Raw genomic sequence first — 12,658 nt, 5'->3', positions numbered from 1 at the left:
TTGTCACGCATGTCAAGGCTTAGCTGACAGATTGATGAGATGAGGAATAACGGAGCTAACCGGGGGGCGGGCCGTGGGAGTGAAGGGACCCAGCATGGCATGGCAACCAGGGTTGGAGTCAGAGCAGGACTCCCCGCAGGCATGCCGGGCAGAGCTCGGCGCAGGTCAACGCTCTTTGATTCTGGTCTCGCAGCCGACAAAGGGGCCCCGCAGTGGGCTGGGCTGCTTTCCTTAGAAGTGCAGATGAAGCTCTTGTTTGATTGTACTTTTATGTGTTTTCTGGGAGGCTTTGTCAGCTTTGTGTGTGATGTATGTGTTTATTTGTGTGTGAGAGAGTGTGCATTCAATCCAAGTCTTTTCTTAGCTAACAGCGAAAAAAAAAGTTTTAATTATTTGCTGAAATGTGCCGTTATATGTGTGTGTCGCTTAATTACCAATAAAGTGATTAACTTTTTTCAGATCCAACAGAGAGAAGATTGAAAATAAGAGTATAATCAAGTTTTTTATATTAACACTGGACCCGGTGAGCTTCTAAGCAAAACTCTGGACTTTTAGCGTCTTTCAGCGTTTGTTTTGGTTTTCAAGGCCACAAACTGTACTGCTTTTATAGTATTCATAGCAGTGAGGAATAAGCTCACCTGCTTTCAGCACCAATATACCAGACAGACACTGTTAGCGGCTAGTGTTTAAACCTAGTCGAAACATTTGGGCAGCTACAGAGCCACAGGGAGTTGGTGAGACCCAAAATGGAGCTAAAATGAGCAGCGAAAATTGGACTTAAATCATCAGGTTGAGCCATAATTCAGTGTGTTTTTATATTAGCAATGATCCCGATGAGTACTTGTATGTGAAAAGGGTTTATATGTAACAAACTCTGGACTTTTGGCGTCCTTTCAGCTCTTTTTTTTGGTTTGGTCTCTCCAAAACAACAGAAAACAAACGAAAAGCTAAAGAATGGAGTTAAATAAACCAGTACACATAGTTCACAAATATATACGTACAACTAGCTTTCTTTGTATTATGATCAATTCGATAACAGCTGATAGGTCCACACGCTTGCATTAAAACACGGAAAAATATCAACCGATTTCCAACCTTACTTCCGTCCAACAATGCATTTTCTGGCAGTGTCTTAGCACACTGGTATTGTGGCATCTGGATTATCCCGCCCACCCCCAAAAAAGCGTTGCAGAGCCCCCGTCGGTCGAACAGAGGGAGACCTCAGAGTGGCTTTAGGAAGGGAGATGTACGAGAGAGTGCTCTTGATCTCAGATGGCCCCCAGGACGCTTTAGTACATGTCCCGCGCTGTGCTTTTATGGTCGGGAGAACAAGTTTTAAAAATATTTATTTCACGTTAGCTGAAATGGGAAACGGGTTTGTGTTTTGGTTTGGTGCCATGGAAAACATTGCCTTGCTCTTCACTGTCCACAGCCACTTGTTAATTTACCCAAGAGCGTATTTACTTTTTTTTTTTTCCCTGCACTACCAATCTGAAGATGAAGGACCGCAAACTCAAGTCACACTCTAGATAATAGCTTTGATTGGAGATACAGATAGAGTGCTGTTCAGAGCATGCACACACACACACTCTGCTCGAGCTCTGATTTGTAGATATATGATAGGGTCCATTGTTTCCACAGAGCTTGCCACTATTGCCCTGTAATGTAATTAAGGCCAGGAGATTATTGCTGCTGTATAGCAGCCCAGAAACCTGATCCCTGTTGTGTTGGATCGGGGCTGAAAGCCCTCTCTCTGTCCAGCGGCCCTGATTTCTGTTCTGGCCTCTGTCACTGTGTGAGGCTACAGCGCTGTTCACTTCTTAATTGAAAGCTTTGGTTATGTGGGGGCCTTGTTTTTTGTGTGTGGAAGGAACAAAGTTTAAGTTTATTATTTCCTGCAGCAAAACTCGGAAGGTCATATTGTCTTGTTGTCTTTGCCTGGCAAAGGAAACGATGTGCTGAGAGGGTTGCACCAGTTTAGCAGGATGGTAATTATTAACAGCAATAGCTAGATTAATAGAGTGCATGCCTCCCCAGTGGTTCCTCTGCCCTTAAATCTCTCAGGTATGGTCTGGTGGCCGTGTTTTCTTTGTTACTTCAGGTCTTCAGGGGTGAAATGTTCACATTTTGTTTAAGAGATGAGCGAACTGTAAGCAGAGTTCACCGGACATGTCTGCTGTGAGAGAAGACGAGCTCCAGAGCCTCACTGGGAAAACAGTCCTTCCAGAAATCAGGATTTCAAGCGTCATCGGAGGCTTCTGGCTCGACCCATGCGTCCCATCAGCACGAGCACCTGGCTGCCTGACTGCTCTGCACACCACGCGCTCGGGGTGAGTCGTCAGTGCCACACCAGCTCGAGCTTGAGCGGTTAGGCTGCCGCCGCCGCCGCCGCCACCCGACAACGCCCAATATCCCCAATGAAAAGACACGTCAAAACGCTGCTTAATGAGCCCCCTGTTGAGAACATGAGAGAGAAGATCTGCAGGCTCGAGCATCTGTCCACCTCTCTGACACTAATGAATGTTAAGTAGGTTAGCTGCTGTGTTGCCAATGTCCCACAGGTCATTGTGACCCGTAGTGGCCGCGGGGCTGCGCTTTTGTCCGGGTGCGCCAACCCCTTTGAGACATCTAAATGGCTGGACCGCTTACTCCTGCATACAATCCCAGCGCCAATAGTACCCTATTGATCCTCCTTGCTTGCAGTTAAAGCATAAAGGGACCTCTGTCCTGCCAGAGGGGGCCACACTGACTCCAGGCTCATTTCAGGGTCACGGAGCCCTTGCAGCTTCATGACCCAGACCCCCAACGTGAACACACAAAACACCGGTGCGAGGCGGACAGAATCTTTCCAGGGATGAACCCCATAAAACAGATTGGTCGGATGCTCACATTCACGGCTCATTATAGCTGACCCCGGGCTTCTCTTTCTCAATCTGGGTGCTCCCTCTTCTGTCTCTGCCTCTAACCTGGCTAAAGCCATGCTGAGGTGGTCACCCTCTTCCCTTTTGTTTGCCATTGATAGCTCGATTGTCTTCTGAATGGATCTCCTCGTCAGTTGTGTTGCGCTGCATTGTGGAGTTCCTGTGGTGTGCTTTTAAAGTTTTGTCTGAGCTTTAGAAACTGTGTGTAGCCCTTTGTCTCAGAGTTAGTTGGTTTATAGACAAATCCAGCTGCTGATTGTGCGTGAGGTTTGGGTTGTCGCGTTTGCCGACAGATGAGGTAAGTCTGGGTTGAAGTATTCCGTCTGAAAATTGTTTTTTGACGCAAGAACGTGCACTTCTGTCTGCCTCCAAATCCTAAAGTCTTGCTCGTTAACTTATAATCTAAATGATAAATGTAAGAAAGTTAAAATAGTACAAGTGGATCTTCGGATCAGATCTCCGAGTGCCATGCGAGCAAGAGATTTGGCTCTGTCCTTTGTTGGCAAGCCGATCTAAACATGAGGGTTAGGTCAAGCTGTTCATGACAACTGTACTGATATACACAATCACTGTTCAGATTATATTAAGGCTTAAAGTAGTTATGCAGGATTACGACGGTGGGCACTTTGATTGACAGGTTAAGATCATTCAGGCACATACATTTTGTTGAAAAGTCATAAAGATTGTCACCCTTTAATGCTGTTTGTGGTTATATTTGAAGATTTAAGTGCTTTAAAATGAAGTTATACACTTTACGATTGCCACCGCAGTAATGGCGGCTCGTTTACGTCCACGTAACGCGCGTGTTCGCGTTGTCCTTGGTGCTGACCTCACCAGGATGCAGCCTGAGATCTGCGGCCCTCTGTTCAATGCCTGCTCCCTTTATTAAACGTTGATTAAATGCCTATTATGTGCCCTGGCTCACAGACAGGGTGTAATCAGGTGAAACGGAATTAATAAAACATCCAGTGGGTGCTCAGGAGAGAAGGAAGGACTCCCTGAGAAAGGCAGACAGATGGCGACAGGAATCGCCGGAGAGAGGAGAAAGCAGAGTGGGAGAGGATAAAGCAAAGACCAGCCACCACTTTGGTGATTAGCTCTAAATTGGTAATTTGATCTAGCCCGTTCCACCTACTCCTTATTGATAAGACTGACCATATTTGACCATATTTCCCCCCTGCTGGCTCTGACCGGCACCACAGCACTTCCTGTCTGCCCCGAGCCCTGTCGGCCCACGCCGCTCTGTGCTCGAATGGATCTGACAGGAAGTGCGTCGAGGTGGAGTTTGTGTGGAAAAAAAAGGGGGACGCTGTCGACACACGCACAATGGAAATCCCATCTCTAGGAATCTCCCTAATCTCATCATCTGAATTGAACAAGGAAAAGAGGAGCAGCAATCACTTTAGACAAACCCTATATGGGATTGGGTTGTGCTCATGATGATGGGTCAAACGACATCAAAGCGGCCGTTGATTAATGAATATTAGTTTGACCTGACAGAACACCTGGTTTCACATATGAATGTTATTTCAGTATTTGCTGTTTGGCATTTTATTCTTTATTATTAGCAAGTCACCATAGTTCATGAGCTGAGTTCATTTAGGTTTACCTGCTTTTTTGTTTGTTTTCTGTTGTTTTGACAGACCAAAACAAAACAAAGAGCTGAAAGACGCTAAAAGTCCAGAGGTTTTTACTATGAGAAACCCTTTTCACAAACAAGTACTCATCTGGATCATTGCTAATATAAAAAACACTGATTTATAGCTGCAATCTACATGAATGTTAAGTCCAGTTTTCGCTCTTATTTTAGCTCCCATTTTGGGTCTCCACCAACTCCTTGTGGCTCTGTAGCTTGCCTAATGTTTCGACTAGGTTTACAATCTAGTCGCTCAACAGTGTCTGTCTGGTATTTGGTGCTAAAAACACAGGTGAGCTTATTCCTCACTGGCTGCATCCACAAAACAACACTATGAAAGCAGTACCGTTTGTGGCCTGTTGAAAACCAAAACAACAGCTGAAAGACGCTAAAAAAGTCCCGAGTTTGTCACTACAAACAATTCACAAACAACAAACTACACTTGATTTTATTAATGTTCAAATCTAAAGACAGTGTATGTTACACATTCACGTTTCCCTCGAAACGTTTGACTTCATCTCATTTTTTTGGTCCAGTAGAGCAAAAGACAAACCATGATAGCATCCAGGAGAACTGTACTATCATGAAACGATTGTTTTATTTATGTAGCCTGTAACACCACAAAATGTACTTCGCTAATAATATGCTCCTTGGACTGGCATGCTGAAATACAAACCTTTTTAGCGAACCAATCAATCATATTAGTTTAATTATTATAGTTTATTTAAATAGTGGCTGTAGTTTTAGTTCCTAATAACAAACGTAATAAAGTTTGAATGAAGATGAATTACTTTTAAAAGTCCAGTAAAGCAGCTTGCACAAATGTGTTTGTAGCATGCATTACTGTCTTACCGCACAAAGTAGAGAAGTTCTACCCAGCGGATATACTTTCCTTTACGTATACTTGACTTTACGTAGCCTGTAATGCCACAGGATGTTGTTTTGTATATGCTTCTTGGCCTTGGAAGTCTTTGTGGGTTATGTAGGTCAGCGGCCCCCAACCTTTTCTGCGCCACGGACCGGTCTCATGTAAGACAATATTTTCACGGACCGGCCTTCAAGGTGTGGGGGGTAAATATAAGGAAATAAAATAATGCAACCGGCATAAAAACAAATATAAAGTGCATAAAAATACAACTCACCATTACGCTGAATTAGTGGGAGCCCTGAGCTTGTTTCTCCGCAACAAACCGGTCCCATATCGGAGTAATGGGAGACAATGACACCCGAAGTGTGCCAGTCTATTCCGTAATTTTGTTTTGGTCACTGAAGAAGTTTTCCAAAGACATTTGTAGACGAGCGTCTTGACCTGTCTTAACCTGTGTCAAGAGGCACAGATGGATGCAATTTTTCAAAATAAAACATGGTAACGTTTTGTAAGCTTATGTTAGCAAGTTACATTAGCACTGCTTTAACCGTTTATCGAAGAATTTATCAATTTTTTTGTTTTAGTTTTAGTAACTAATATATAATATCAAACATTAGAGCCTAGTTTGAGTAAAAATAAATGCTACTAGTGTCGCGTCTGACCATCTTTTAGAGACACATTTCTTTTCTATTTATTTGGCCTGTTGTCCCTTTGCCATGTTTTCTGTTTTATTCACATAATTTCTCCACATTGTTGTCGCAGGCCAAGCCCCCCTCAGCCAATCCTGTCCTTTACTGTCTGAAAATGTACTTGATTTCACATTCAGCATATACCGTAATTAGTAACAACAAGGTCATTGAGACGCAAGCACCCGTGATTCACTGGGAAATTGGTTGTTGTTCCCCCTGCCGGTTCATTATTCGGCCGTAATTAAGGCTTCCATTAAGGATGGAGAGCTAGAGAGGTATTTCTGGCATAATGTGCATAATCATACGTGATGTGCTTTGTTGAATACAACAGGTACGGTCTAAATGAAGCCAGTAGACAAAGGTGATGAGATGGCCAGACCGACGCTGCCCTCTAGCCTCTCATAGCGGCACTGAATGGGTTTGAGAGTCCAGCACAAGCTGGCAAAGAGCTCCACACCAGTGCACTCCAAAGGGTGAGGGAAGCACACACATCAAGCTCCATTGTCCTCCCACCATGCAAGCCCCTCTTGCCCCCCCCTGTCATCCACTCTGGTTTGGGGTTACAGCCCATGAAAGAAGGGTGAGTCCTGGGAGGATCTGCTCTCTTGCTCCCTGGAGTGGACCAACTCTGAAGCTGAGTCGGTGCTTCTTGGAGCTGCCAGCGGCTGCAAAGAGAGATGGATGAGTTGTTCTGCTGACTGCTGGGCATTGGCTGGTGATGTGTCGCCAAGTGATTGATGAGTTAACACAGCGGCCCTCTGCTCCACGGGTCAAACCCTTTCCATAAAACCACCATACTGTCCCTGAGGAAGCTACAAGTTAGAAAGAAAGGGGAGGCAGACAGTTTGTTAACTGAGCAGATGTTGGGAAGTTTCTGCGTGGGAGAGCTGACTCCATCATTGAGTCTTCTTCTTGCTGTAGCAGCTTCAAACCACTGGAAGGTCTCACAGCAGCTCAATAACCGAGACAGAGGGGTTATTAATGCACTGGTGGGGGTTTAAATGTCTCTGGAGAGCCCTCTCACTGTGTGGCTCTTTATTTGTTTTGCCAGGCTTCAGTCATTGTTCTCAGCTCAGCGGCCCACAGAGCGGGAGATTGAGCTACTGAAAGCAGTTCATCTCTGAACTCCTTTGACTGATCAATCTCAATTTAACTCTGATAAACCTGCTCTCTTTCTGCAATCAATACGTATTTATACTGACTTCATTTTCTCTCTGTTCTTTTCTTGCAGAGACCCATTTATGTGTCTTTTGTCAGCAAGGCCATCTTGTGGGATAGAGGACGCTGTCACTACACCGTGAGTGCCCAAACACTATTTCAGCACGACCTGTTTTTTTTTTTGGCCTCTTTCCTTTGCCATGTTTTCTGTTTTTTCACGAAAATGGTGCCCGAGACTAAAAAGAAGTACTTCAAACTGCATAGCTCGAAGTCCTGTTGCTGGAAATCAGTATCAGTAGCACTGTTAAGAGCCGTATGATTATATAATGAAGAGGAAATGGTTATACGGCGAGAAATGCATTACATTCTTCAACAGGTGATACCACTGACAGTATAAAGAATGGACGGCGTATGCATGACGTCACCCACAGGTTTCTGAAGAGCTGTTTTTGAAGCTCAGTGTGGTGGCTACTGCCGCCACCATGCTGGTAGTCCCACCTCTTCAGCCTCCTGGCTAATCTGCAAAAACGTGGACCTGAGGCGGACCAAATGACGCCTGGGTGCCCAATCAAGCCATCTGTAACAGCACCTACCTGTCAATCAAAGCGTCCACGCTCTTAATCCTGCATAACTTTAAGCCTTAATATAATCTGAACAGGTGAGTTGTATATAAATTCACCCTCAGTACAGTTGTCATGAACGGGGAAATTAGCTACAGAGACCAAAACTGTTTTTTGTACCAGGCTGTAAACATGTTTATTTCTGCTGTGAAGTTGGACATTTGAACATGGGGACTTATGGAGACTGACTCACTTCTGGAGCCAGCCTATAGTGGACGTTTGAGGAACTGCAGCTTTGGCACCTCTTTGCATTTCACATCCACGGAGGTTGCTGCTTGACTCTAACCCTCGTGTTTACATCGCATTTTGGGCAGCTTTCCAACAAAGGACAGACCCAGATCTCTTGCCAGGATGGCACTCGAAGATCCACCGAACCTTCTCACATTTGATGATTTAAATTATAAGCTAACAAGTAGTTCCTGCTGGGTTTGAGCTCAATTCCCACAGAAATGTAATGGATGTGGCAAAACACAAGAAAAATGTACCTTAAATTTGTACTTGGCATTATTCAAACTGTGGTCGTGCAGGAAACACATATATTAGGTTTTAACGTGGAACTCTGCGCCTCGGTCGCCTTGTTTGGGCACCTGTGCATTCTGACCCGGACCGTCCCATTGCAGCTCGTGTCCCGGGTGACAACAGAGAGGAGCTTTGACGCCTATATAAAGCGAGCCTGCTGGGTCAACAGCCTCTTGTCGGCCTGTCTGTCTGTTTAGACTGGGACACGCTTGTTGTAAAAGTTGTGTCGCTGTATAGACGGGGAGCAGTTTTACCATCACAATGCCGTTGTGATTTATTAGATATAGCAGCAGCGGCGGGGCGATGGCAGAGGGTGATGCCAGGCCTGATGAACTCGAAGTGCTGAAGGCAGTTGAGGATGTAAATGAGGCTGTAAGGACCAGCGACCGTCTTTGTCTGTCGACTTTACTTGTTTGTTTAACCAGAGGCCTAGACAGGAAGCCAGCCCACACAACTGTGCTGTCCCCATGGCAACCCCACTGTTAATTGTGGTACATCCACTCCCAGACTCTTTTCAGCAAAGGGGAGAGGTGGAGACTTTTGAGTGTTGGAGAAGAGAAAGACGACGAGGAGCGTGTGTTTCTTTTTACTTGTTAGAGGCGACGCAGAAATATCGGGATGTGGTTTGATTTTTGAATAAAGCTTTACAGAGTTTGAGCCAGAAGTAATTCAGTAAATCAGTGAATCGAAGTTTAAGTAATCTTATGAAATGTTTAAGGATTTCCTCTTGATAAAACAACACAAACACTTTCAACACGTCACATTGGGCTCCAGATTGTATAAACATCTCACAGACGTATCACTCAATCAATAGCTCTTAAACTTTGCACATAGCAACCGACGAAATCAATGAGCCTTCTTCTCACATGGACAGATTTGTTCTTGAAACACCTTTTTGTCTCAAGTTTGACACAAATATGCCTGAAATACAACATCACACACAAATGTGGAGAGATGTTTGAGGCACCCTTGGAGCAGTTACGGGTTCGGTACCTCAGCAGTGCCCAGGAGATGAAACATGCACCTCTTCAGCTACTCTTCCATACTGTGGTCTGTGCTGGACTTGAACCAGTCGCAAGTCCCAATCATTGACAGTGTAAAGAATGGACGGCGCTTGCGTGATGTCATTCACAGGTTGTTGGCAGTCCTGCCTCTTTCGCCTCCCGGTTGATCTAAACATCGGCAAAAACGTATCTGAATTTGTGAACAGATTTAGTTCCAACTTTCTTATTATTTTTGTAGTTTTGACCATCATTTCTATCCGTTGTGATAATATTATTTTTGTAGTTTTGACCATCATTTCTATCCGTTGTGATAACGTGTTGGTCACTTAAAGCTACAAATTGCATAGAAATTGGTATTTTTGTGATTTAACACCCCCAGTTTCAGAGTGTAATCCCACTGTGGTAAATATGGACAGCTGTATTTGTTCTGATTACATTACTTATGATCAAAACTTGACAACTTCGCTAACAGCCAAACATCAAGCAAGGTCAACAACACAAGACATAGCAGCCAGCTAATATTACTCACTTGTCCAACATCAAGAAGTCCCAGCTCAGCGTCTGTCTTTTAGCCTTTTATTTCACTAAGCTCTCACTCAGCTCCTGTTCTGGCACAACACTGGCTCTGCTCCCTGTCAGCATTCCCTCTCTCCCTGGTTGTGAGAATCTCTTCTTCCGAGTGGCCTGTGGTACAAACACTAACACTACCCCCGGTGCATAACTTTAAGCCTTAATATAACCTGAACAGGTGAGTTGTATATAAATTCACCCTCAGTACAGTTGTCATGAACGGGGAAATTAGCTACAGACCAAAACTGTTTTTTGTACCAGGCTGTAAACATGTTTATTTCTGCTGTGAAGTTGGACATTTGAACATGGGGACTTATGGAGACTGGCTCACTTCTGGAGCCAGCCTCAAGTGGACGTTTGAGGAACTGCAGTTTTTGGCACTTCTGCAGCCACGGAGGTTACCTTGCTTGGACCCAACCCAAATCTCAATGGACTGAGTTACTGCTGGTTTCTTCGCCGTCCAAACCTGCTGCCAACAGTACCCACAATGCAACTCGACTTGCTGACAGTTGGATATTCAAGTTATGTTAATATAAACCTGAGTTCATGACCTCAAGGACTCACTTCTTTCTAGATTTCTTTCATTTTCAAAGGATTGTCATCAGTGTAGTTTGTACGTGCCGTATCCGTTGTCCTGTCATCCTGTGCTGCGTTGTTTCAGGATGTCGGGGCTTCAGGGCCAGAGTTTGTCGGGCCCTCTGGGGCTGCTCGGGCCTGTAAAGGGGGGTCATTGTCTAACCATCGAAAGTAGAAAGTTGCTCTGAATGCTAAGCTGTATCTGAGCCTGGCTTCTGACACGAGCTGATAATCAGATTTACTCCCCTGAATCCGCCGGACTCCACAATGCGCCCCACTGTCGTCGTCCCCCGCTTCGCCTCTCGCCGGCCCTCCCCTCCGCCAGCATCCCCGACCCTTCATCCAACCCTCCCTCCTCCCCCGCAGCAGCAAAGCTAATTACACCCCGCAGAAACACAAATCTCCATGATTTAAAAAGTCACTCTTTTTCAGGGGTTTAACCTTGTTAGGGCCTAAGCCTGGCTTTCTTGTGCATCAGCTCTGTGAAGAATTCTCTGTTCCTGCAGACGCTGGGACATAGACACACTTCTGTCTTTGCTCGTCGTCGTCCGCCTGTCAGAGGGTTCACTCGGAGGCAGTGTAATTAAGTGTGTGTGTGTGCATGTGTGTTTGTATCACTGCTTATGTCTATATGAGTGTGTGTTTAGAGGTGAGGGCGGGGGGGGGTTGAAGGAGCACACGCAACTCTGTCCTCTGCAGGCCATCTGGGACTCTGACTAACTAATAGACTTCCTACATTCATCGAGCAGCACTTCTTGTACATCTCAATCAGGGAGCTGTTGACCACAAACAGGCCCGTAATGACATTAGCCAGCTCTGGCTGTGTGAGGACAGCGTGTGGGTTGCCTGACGCCAGAAGGTCAGCCTGTTTCCTGGTGGCCTGCAGGGCCCCCGAAGGAGCCCGCATGAGTGTTATGGGTGTCTACAGAAACTAAAGTATTACCTACTGTCTCCGATGGAAAATGGTTTCCTCTGTGACATGTTGCAGTCATCCTTTTTTCCCAGTAATGAGCCGTGCAGCAATGTGATACGGTAATTCTGAGTTCCTGTAAATATTACAAGAAGCTGGCGTGTCAGAAAACAGTAAACAACTCTGAATATTTGATTTATGTTTAGTATGTCGCAGACAAAGAGGCGCATGTCTGGATTTAGTTCCAGCTTTATTATTATTTTTGTAGCTCCGGTTCTGGCACGACAACAGCTCCTCGCCCTGGGTATGAAAAACTCCTCTTCTTCTTCCCGGTGGTCCAAAACGCCTGTGATATAAACACTAACACTTCCCCAATGCTCTGAGCTCACACTCCGAGTCACAAACTGAGCTAACATGAGCTAACAGCAGCTACAGCTGGCAGCAGTTTACTTCACTGTCCGTCAGGAAACTCCGGAAAAACATTTTCTCCATAAAATATGATCCAGTTTCACCAAAATCATTGAAATACTTGGTGGTTTGTGTGTGTGTGCATGTTGTGTTGTATCACTGCTTATGTCTATATGAGTGTGTGTTTAGAGTGGGGCGGGGGGGGGGGGTTGAAGGAGCACACGCACACTCTGTCCCTCGCAGGCCATCTGGACTCTGACTAACTAATAGACTTCCTACATTCATCGAGCAGCACTTCTTGTACATCTCAAATGGGAGCTGTTGACCACAAACAGGCCCGTAATGACATTAGCCAGCTCTGGCTGTGTGAGGACAGCGTGTGGGTTGCCTGACGCCAGAAGGTCAGCCTGTTTCCTGGGGGCCTGCAGGGCCCCGAAGGAGCCGCATGAGTGTTATGGGTGTCTACAGAAACTAAAGTATTACCTACTGTCTCCGAGGAAAATGGTCCTCTGTGACCTGTTGCAGTCATCCTTTTTTCCCAGTAATGAGCCGTGCAGCAATGTGATACGGTAATTCTGAGTTCCTGTAAATATTACAAGAGTCCAGCAAACAGTAAACAACTCTGAATATTTGATTTATTTAGTGTGTCGCAGACAAAGAGGCGCATGTCTGGATTTAGTTCCAGCTTTATTATTATTTTTGTAGCTCCGGTTCTGCACGACAACGGTCCTCGCCCTGGGTATGAAAAACTCTCTCTTCTTTCTCATTGGTCACAAAAC

General features: G+C 45.3%; 1 protein-coding gene across 2 annotated transcripts in view; it reads left to right on the top strand.

The window, feature by feature from the left end:
• The window catches only part of LOC113748379 (uncharacterized), a 69,784-nt gene that overhangs the window by 9,664 nt on the left and 47,462 nt on the right, over positions 1–12,658 (top strand). The window contains exons 2-3 of one of the 2 annotated variants that reach the window (XM_027291932.1): positions 6,446–6,587; positions 7,346–7,411. The gene's annotated coding sequence lies outside the window, so the exon portion shown is untranslated. The remainder of the gene's footprint in view (positions 1–6,445; positions 6,588–7,345; positions 7,412–12,658) is intronic. The other variant, XM_027291933.1, reaches the window with a different exon arrangement.

This window comes from Larimichthys crocea, chromosome XX (assembly GCF_000972845.2).
Source record: "Larimichthys crocea isolate SSNF chromosome XX, L_crocea_2.0, whole genome shotgun sequence".
NCBI lineage: Eukaryota > Metazoa > Chordata > Actinopteri > Sciaenidae > Larimichthys > Larimichthys crocea.
The sequence above is the reverse complement of the archived record's forward strand: the minus strand, read 5'-3'. Positions and strand labels throughout refer to the sequence as shown.